This window comes from Leopardus geoffroyi, chromosome C2 (assembly GCF_018350155.1).
Source record: "Leopardus geoffroyi isolate Oge1 chromosome C2, O.geoffroyi_Oge1_pat1.0, whole genome shotgun sequence".
Taxonomy (NCBI): domain Eukaryota; kingdom Metazoa; phylum Chordata; class Mammalia; order Carnivora; family Felidae; genus Leopardus; species Leopardus geoffroyi.
This window is the reverse complement of record NC_059333.1, coordinates 82,978,979-82,985,792: the sequence shown is the minus strand read 5'-3', so window position 1 is coordinate 82,985,792 and position 6,814 is coordinate 82,978,979. Positions and strand designations below refer to the sequence as shown.

The window sequence follows — 6,814 nt, the reverse complement described above, 5'->3', positions numbered from 1 at the left end:
TTAAGTGGCTAAAATCTGTCATGATTGATGACTAATAGGATGCGTGAAGGAAGGACAGTAGTCTACATGGACATTCTGGTTTTGGGTGTGGACACCTGGTAGATGGAACTGTCTGTCCCTCGCTGAGATACAGACCCAGAAGGAACTGGTGGGGCTGGGGGAGAAGGAAGAGGAGTATAATTTTGGACATACTGGATTTGAGGACATGTTGGATTTGATACCGAAATGGAGACATGTCCAGGAGCCAGTGGACAGGCGGGATCTGGGACATGGAAAAGAGCCATAGGCAAAGGTGGTGTCCCCCGGGGACACTGTGTAGTATGAGCCTGACAAAAGTCTGTGGATCTGCAGATCAAGTCTGGGGAATCACAGCATTTGGGAGTAATTCAGCATACTTGTTGGGTTCTGCAATTGTGTGAGAAGATATGGGGGAAGTATCTCATTCCTTACTGCACATCAGTGTGATTCTTTTTTTTTTTTTTAAGATTTTTAAAAAATTATTTATTTTGAGAGAGGGGCAGAGAGAGGGAGAGAGGGAATCCCAAACAGGCTCCACACTGACAGTGAAGAGCCCGACCTGGGGCTTGATTCCACGACGCTTAACTGACTGAGCCAACCAGGTGCCCCACATCAGTGTGATTCTTTCCGCCTCTTCTGGCCCTGCTGCTTCTCCTCCCTTCCCTTACTTGGGTAAGTCAGTGTCAATATTTCAGAGGCCATAGCGTCTTCTGAGCACAGCCTTGCTGGCCTCCCAAATGTGCTTTGTAACATCGTAGATCTCTTTGACTGGAAACTGCATGAAGGCTGAGACCCCACCTATCTGGTGTCATGGTTGCATCCCTGTAGGAGGTGGAAACCCTCACCCTCTCAGGCTCCGTACTAGCAATAATGATGATGATGATGATGATGATGATAGTGAGTGGTACTAGCATTTATTGAAGACCTGCTAGGTACTAGGTACTCCATTCAAGCCTTTACATACTTCTCTCATTTAATGCTCAGAACTGTCCCATGAGATTGTGTAGTTTTACAAGTGAAAAAACAGAATCAAAGAGTTGAAGTGACTTGCCTGAGGTCACAAAGCTCAAGAGAGGTGGTGTCAGATTTCTAAGCCAAGTGCCATGGGCTCTGAAGCCCTGCTTTCTCTCACTGTGTTCTCCTTCTGGAGGGAAGTAGGAGCGGCATCACACGGAGGGTTCTGGGAGCAGCAGCAGAGACCTGGAAAGGCCTGGAAAAAAAAAAAAAAAAAAGCTTTCTGAGAGGGAAAAGGCCGTTAGGTCTGACCCAAGAGTGGTAGCTTTGGAAAACAGAGAGGAGAAGATGCCTCGCCTGGATAGTACCTGCTGGAACCCTAAGGTGGATGTGGCACCATTTCTGGCTGGGCTGGGAAAGAAGCCCAGGATGAATTGGCCAGAGCCACTACCTGGGCAGGTGCTGGGGAGAGAAGACAAGCAAGGAAAAGGGGCTGGGCATCCTGATGACCCTTCCCCACCTGAGGCAGGTACAAAGGACCCACACTGCCCGGGCACCGAGGCTGGGCCTGGCAGGAGAAAGGAGAGCCCCAGACAGAGGCCTCATTGATTCTGGTGGTCCTGAGTGGGCCTCTGTAGGGACCCTTCTACATCAGGTGAGTGTAAGGGAGGGGAGTGGGAGAAAGCTAGACTAAAAGGCATAATTTCAAAAAGCAAATGGGACTGACTTAACCCCCTGCTTGAACCTTAAAACCCACCAGGGGCTTCCCATCTCCCTCACCTGAGCTCCAGACTCCCTAACACGGCAATGTGGTTACTGCTGACAGTGTCACCAGTGACTCCTGGACTGTCCCCCAGCACATACTTCATGATCTCCCCACCTGCCCCCAAAATTAGACCCACCTGGGGAGCTTTTCAAAGATATCAGTGCTCAGGTCCTGCCCCAAACCAGTCTTTCTGGGGGTAGGCATCCTTCATTAAAAACAGAAAACAAAAAACAAAAAGCTCGCCAGGTGCTTCCATTGTGTTTCTAGGGCCAAGAAACCTTGCTGATCTTTCTTATTCTCCGGGCCTCAGCCTGGTCTCAGCTCGGTGCCTGCCTCCTCGGGAAGGCTTCTGTGACCCCTCTCCTGGGCAGAGTGGGCTGGCGCCCATTTATGTCTGTGCCCCACAGCATACAGTAACTGTTCAATAAGTGGGCTGAAAGCTGAAATGTTCAATATCAAGTCAAAATCTGTCTCCCAGAAATTTCCCTTAGTCCCTGATATTCCCTCCTTCCTCATTAAACATGAAAGCCCAAGCCTTTTCCATTTTTTTTTTTTTTTTAACTTTCCCCAGATGTCTATGGGTATTGGTCCTTAATTAGCACTTTTGGATGCCTCTGGGTCCTCACTGTCCTCCTGAGCAGGAGCTGGCTCTCTGTTCCCTCAAACATTAGAGTTTCCCCAAATAGCTCCTAGAAAAGGAAGTGCGGCTGCTCCACGAGAAAAGACAGTTTGCAAACAAGGGCTTTGTGCAGGCAGGCTCAAAGGCAACCTAAGCGTCCCCTCTCTGGGAGACATTTAAAGCACCTCCACGTAAGATCACAGAGAGATTTAGTCAATACTCATCCATTTCTTCCTCCACCTTTCCTCAAGGGAAGCCAGAATGGAGCTCTTGTCAGAGAGGCTGCGGAATAGCTTCAAGAGAGTGGAGGGGATGATCCAGGTTGGATCGGACAAGGACGAAGGCGAGAAACTGCCAACAGGGTATTAATTGGCTTTGCAACAGCTTAGAGCCTCGCCCTGGTCCAAACAACTTGAGGCAATTTCCAAAAGCAACTGTGAAGGAAGAGGCCTGCACCTTTCTCACCTCTTTCCAACAAGCAGCTCGGAAGCGGGGGGGGGGGGGGGGGGGGGGGGAAGGAGCCAGGAATCCACAGGGCATCCTTCTCCTGCCAACTGCCAGGGCCTGGAGGGAGGCCAGGCCGCGCGCCTCCTGGGGCTTGGGAATGTGCCTGAGTACAAGGAAGCTGCGGCCCCCCCCCCCCCCCCCCCGGCTCCCTATCATGGAGAGGAGGTGCTGACAGCAAGTGCCCAGGCCCCGCCAGGGTTCCGGGGAAGGGATGGCTGCTGCCCAAATACTGGGTGTGGACAGCTAGTCTTTGTTGGATTTCTGGCTCCAGTGACTGTCCTTCTCTGATCTCAGTTTCCCCATCTGAAAAGGAAGGTTTTGTTGGGCCAGGTATCAAAGGTCCCTTGTAGCCTCATCTTCTGGGGCTGGTGAGAAAACCGGATGGCGGTAGGGGCGCGAACAGAGGGAGAGGAAGGCGCAGGAGCAGTTGTGACTCAGGGGAAAGACAGGAACCGAGCGCCTTGTCTGCACGTGGCAGCAGGTTCCAGCCTGGAGGCCCCGCCCAGCCAAGAGGGGTGGAAAGACTCCTCTACATCTTGGAGGAGACATCACATGAGGAAGCTGAAGTCCAAGACTCAGCTTTAAAAGACTCTGACAAAGTCACACAGGTAGCTAGAAGGGGACTTTTGTTCACCACAGGGATGGCAGGTAGGTTTGACTTCCTGTGCCAAACCTGATGGGTTGACAAGGGCTGTCCGCATCACGTTGAAGAAAGAGTTCAGAATCAATGAGCAGGGCCTGCCATGAGCTTGGGAAGAAAAAGTGGCAGCATGAACACCATATATTGGCCATACTTACTGACTCGGTCAGTAAATTGTTATTGAGGGGCCACTTCATGCAGCGCACTGGCCTTATACCAGGGATTCAGTGGTAAATAAAGCAAGCCCCTGCTCTCAAGAAGCTTACAGTCTAGAAAGGAGACAGATAACACACACGTAAGCTAATGACTAAACAGTATAATCTGAATTAGTGCTGAGTAGTATATGGAAATTAAATAGTGCAATGGGCTAGACAGTGATGGTGCAGGAGAGGAGGGAAGAAATCAAACTGGTTAGGAAGGTAACATCTAAGCAGAGATCTTAATTCTGAGAGAAAGCAGAGAAATAGAGCACCCAGGCAGAAGGAAGAGCCAGTGCAAAAGCCCTGAGATCAAGCCTCCAGGGGACAGAGAGATACCACAGTTGAGGCTGTATAGATGGCAAGGGAGATGGTCAGTGGAGGAGGTGGGAGCCGTGAAGCCAGCTCTCTGCTTCATGTGCATAGTTGGATGTCTGACAGGCCTAAACTTAGCCAGTCCAAAATGATACCCTCAGTCCTCATCCCCCAGCCCCTCCCCACCCAAACTGTTCCTCCTCAAGTCTTTACTTCTCTTCCTATAAATAAGCACCCATGCTGCTGCTCAGATCACTGAGCTACAACCAGCCCGGTCATCATCAACCTGTGGTCACCTTGCTGGTCTCCTTGCCTCCACCCTGGTCTTTGACAGGAGCCCAAAAAGCACTCATCAAATCAACCCCGCCATCCTTCATTGCCTCCAAGCTCTCTTCTCCCAGTTTTGACTTTCTTGCAACAATCTCCAGCCCACAAGCCCAGGAACACATATTTACCATCTTTTTAAAAGACAATGTGAAGTTGGTCACAGATGCAGGGGACATTAAGCCCCAAATCAATTCCTCTAGTTGTCCCCAAACAGACAGGGTTTCCAGAGAGGTTCTGGGCACTGGGTATTAATTGTCATAGGGACCATATATATAACAGGCACCTGCTGTGCTCCTGGCCCTCGGGCCAGAGCATCACAATAGACAAGGAGGTATGGTCATCCCCCCACCTTCCTTCCTGTGGGTACTAGGACTCAGAAAGGTTCAGCTTCTTATCGTGAATACCCCAGCTGGTGAATGACCATGCCAAAATTTGCACTCAGGTCTCTCTGATCCCAAAGCTCAAACTCTTGCTTACATGTTAAGCTTTTTTCAGTCTCAAATGGGCAAAGGATGGTGGGCTCAGTGAGAAGAACCTTGACCTCAGTCTGGATATTTTCCCTTCATTCCAAATCAAGTGTCAGAGCCTGCTCCCTGGGATCTTTGGTACCTCCTCAGCCTGGAAAGATGGTTTGGACCTTCTGCCCACCTGCTCCCAAAGAGATGAAGGTGTCCCAGCTTTCATTAACCGGCTTGGCGTTCAGTCCCCACACCTCCACCTGCTCCTCTCTCACATCCGTTCTGTTGGCAGGTGGTCACCTTCCTGCCCCAGGCTGTTGTAGCCGGTACCTCGGTGCCCTTCAGTCTATCGGCCTCTTGATCAGGAAGCATTCCCGTGGGAACCATGGTGCCAACATCCGGTGAGGACGGGCCCTACTAGCCCTGCTATCAACCCAAGAACAAAGGAGCTTGGTGCCTGCCGCTCGGCAGGCTGTGTTTGTCCAGGGCGAGGCCTAGCCTGGCACAGATGCTGAGCAAACAGGAGTGCCGGCCTCACAGATCTGCCTTACAACGAGCAGGCCTTTGGCGGAGAGGTATTGCTCTCAGGCCACCTCCCAAAACACTACCCTTCCCAATGCCAACCAGCACCCCAGGGCAGGGGGGACTGTAGGGCAAGCAGTCCTATCCCTAAGCCTCAAGCTTTCTAGCTCTACAATGGAACAGTTGTACAAGATGATCTCCAAGATCCCTTCTGTGGTCTAGAGCCTTGAATGATGTTGTGGGAAGTTCCTAGGGCTTGAGAACAGATCTGAGGTGGAATCTGGGCCTCTGTCTCATGGCATCCCCTGCCTTAGCCCCATGTATCCACACATGTCTGTGGCTGGGAGGATGGACCTCCCTCAGAGGAATGTCTTCAAGTACCAGATCCATGACTTCATTTGCTCTAATGGAGCTTCCAGAACTGAAACTAAGGTATTTCATGATCAAAGGATTAAGTATGACCATCTTGTTTCTGAGGCCACCTAGTATGTGATCCCTTACTTTCTGCCCCCCAGAAATCTTAGTGTAGCTGGGGAAGATTCAGAGGGCCCATGGAGGGATGTTTCTCCAACTAGGACAGTGAGAGGCTACACGGTGATATTCACAGACTTTAGCATTCATCAGAAGCACCTGGAATGCTTATTTAAGATACAGATTCCTGGGCCCTATACCCCAGAGATTGAGTCCCAAGGTCCAAGGTGGAATGGGTAGCTCAGGATTCTGAGTTTTTTTTTTTTTTTAATTTTTTTTTTTTCAACGTTTATTTATTTTTGGGACAGAGAGAGACAGAGCATGAATGGGGGAGGGGCAGAGAGAGAGGGAGACACAGAATCGGAAACAGGCTCCAGGCTCTGAGCCATCAGCCCAGAGCCTGATGCGGGGCTCGAACTCACGGACCACGAGATCGTGACCTGGCTGAAGTCGGACGCCCAACCGACTGCGCCACCCAGGCGCCCCAGGATTCTGAGTTTTTAACAAGCACCTAGGTGATCTTTAGGTCTCTGATGAAGTGGAATGAGTGAGTCTAAAAGCTATACAGTCCTGGATTCAAATCCTACCTCTGTCACTTATTCGCACTATGACTTGGGGCAAGTCCCTAAGCCATTCTACATGTCAATTTTGTTTGTAAAATGAGGTTATAATAACATCTACCGCTTAATAAACAAAAGCTATTATTTCAGAGTGTTTATTGCACTTTGTAAATGTTTGTCAAGCAAAGGAGGTAGAAGTTCATTGTCAATCCAGAAACCCAGGGGTTCTCCATCTACCACATCTCTCTCAAACACTCAGTCACAAATCTCATGAATTCTACCTCCTAAAACATCTAAGACCTGCCCACTTTTCTCCATCCCCACAGCCTCCACCCTAGTCCAAGCCACCACCTGCTTCTACCTGACGACTGCACAGTCCTCTCTCCATCTCCCTATTTCCACCCTTGCCTCCTCCCCTTCTTTCCAGGGCAGCCCTGCTAATCTGATATGGCAATGCCTC

The 6,814-nt window shown here is 50.3% G+C and overlaps 1 long non-coding RNA gene across 1 annotated transcript; it reads right to left on the bottom strand.

The window, feature by feature from the left end:
* Positions 1 to 918: 918 nt before the first annotated feature.
* Positions 919 to 5,602, bottom strand: LOC123576133. Its single transcript, XR_006701184.1, has 2 exons — positions 4,992 to 5,602; positions 919 to 1,228 (listed from the first exon to the last, which is right to left on the bottom strand). It is a non-coding gene; the product is annotated as an uncharacterized LOC123576133 (long non-coding RNA).
* Between the last annotated feature and the right edge of the window lie 1,212 nt (positions 5,603 to 6,814).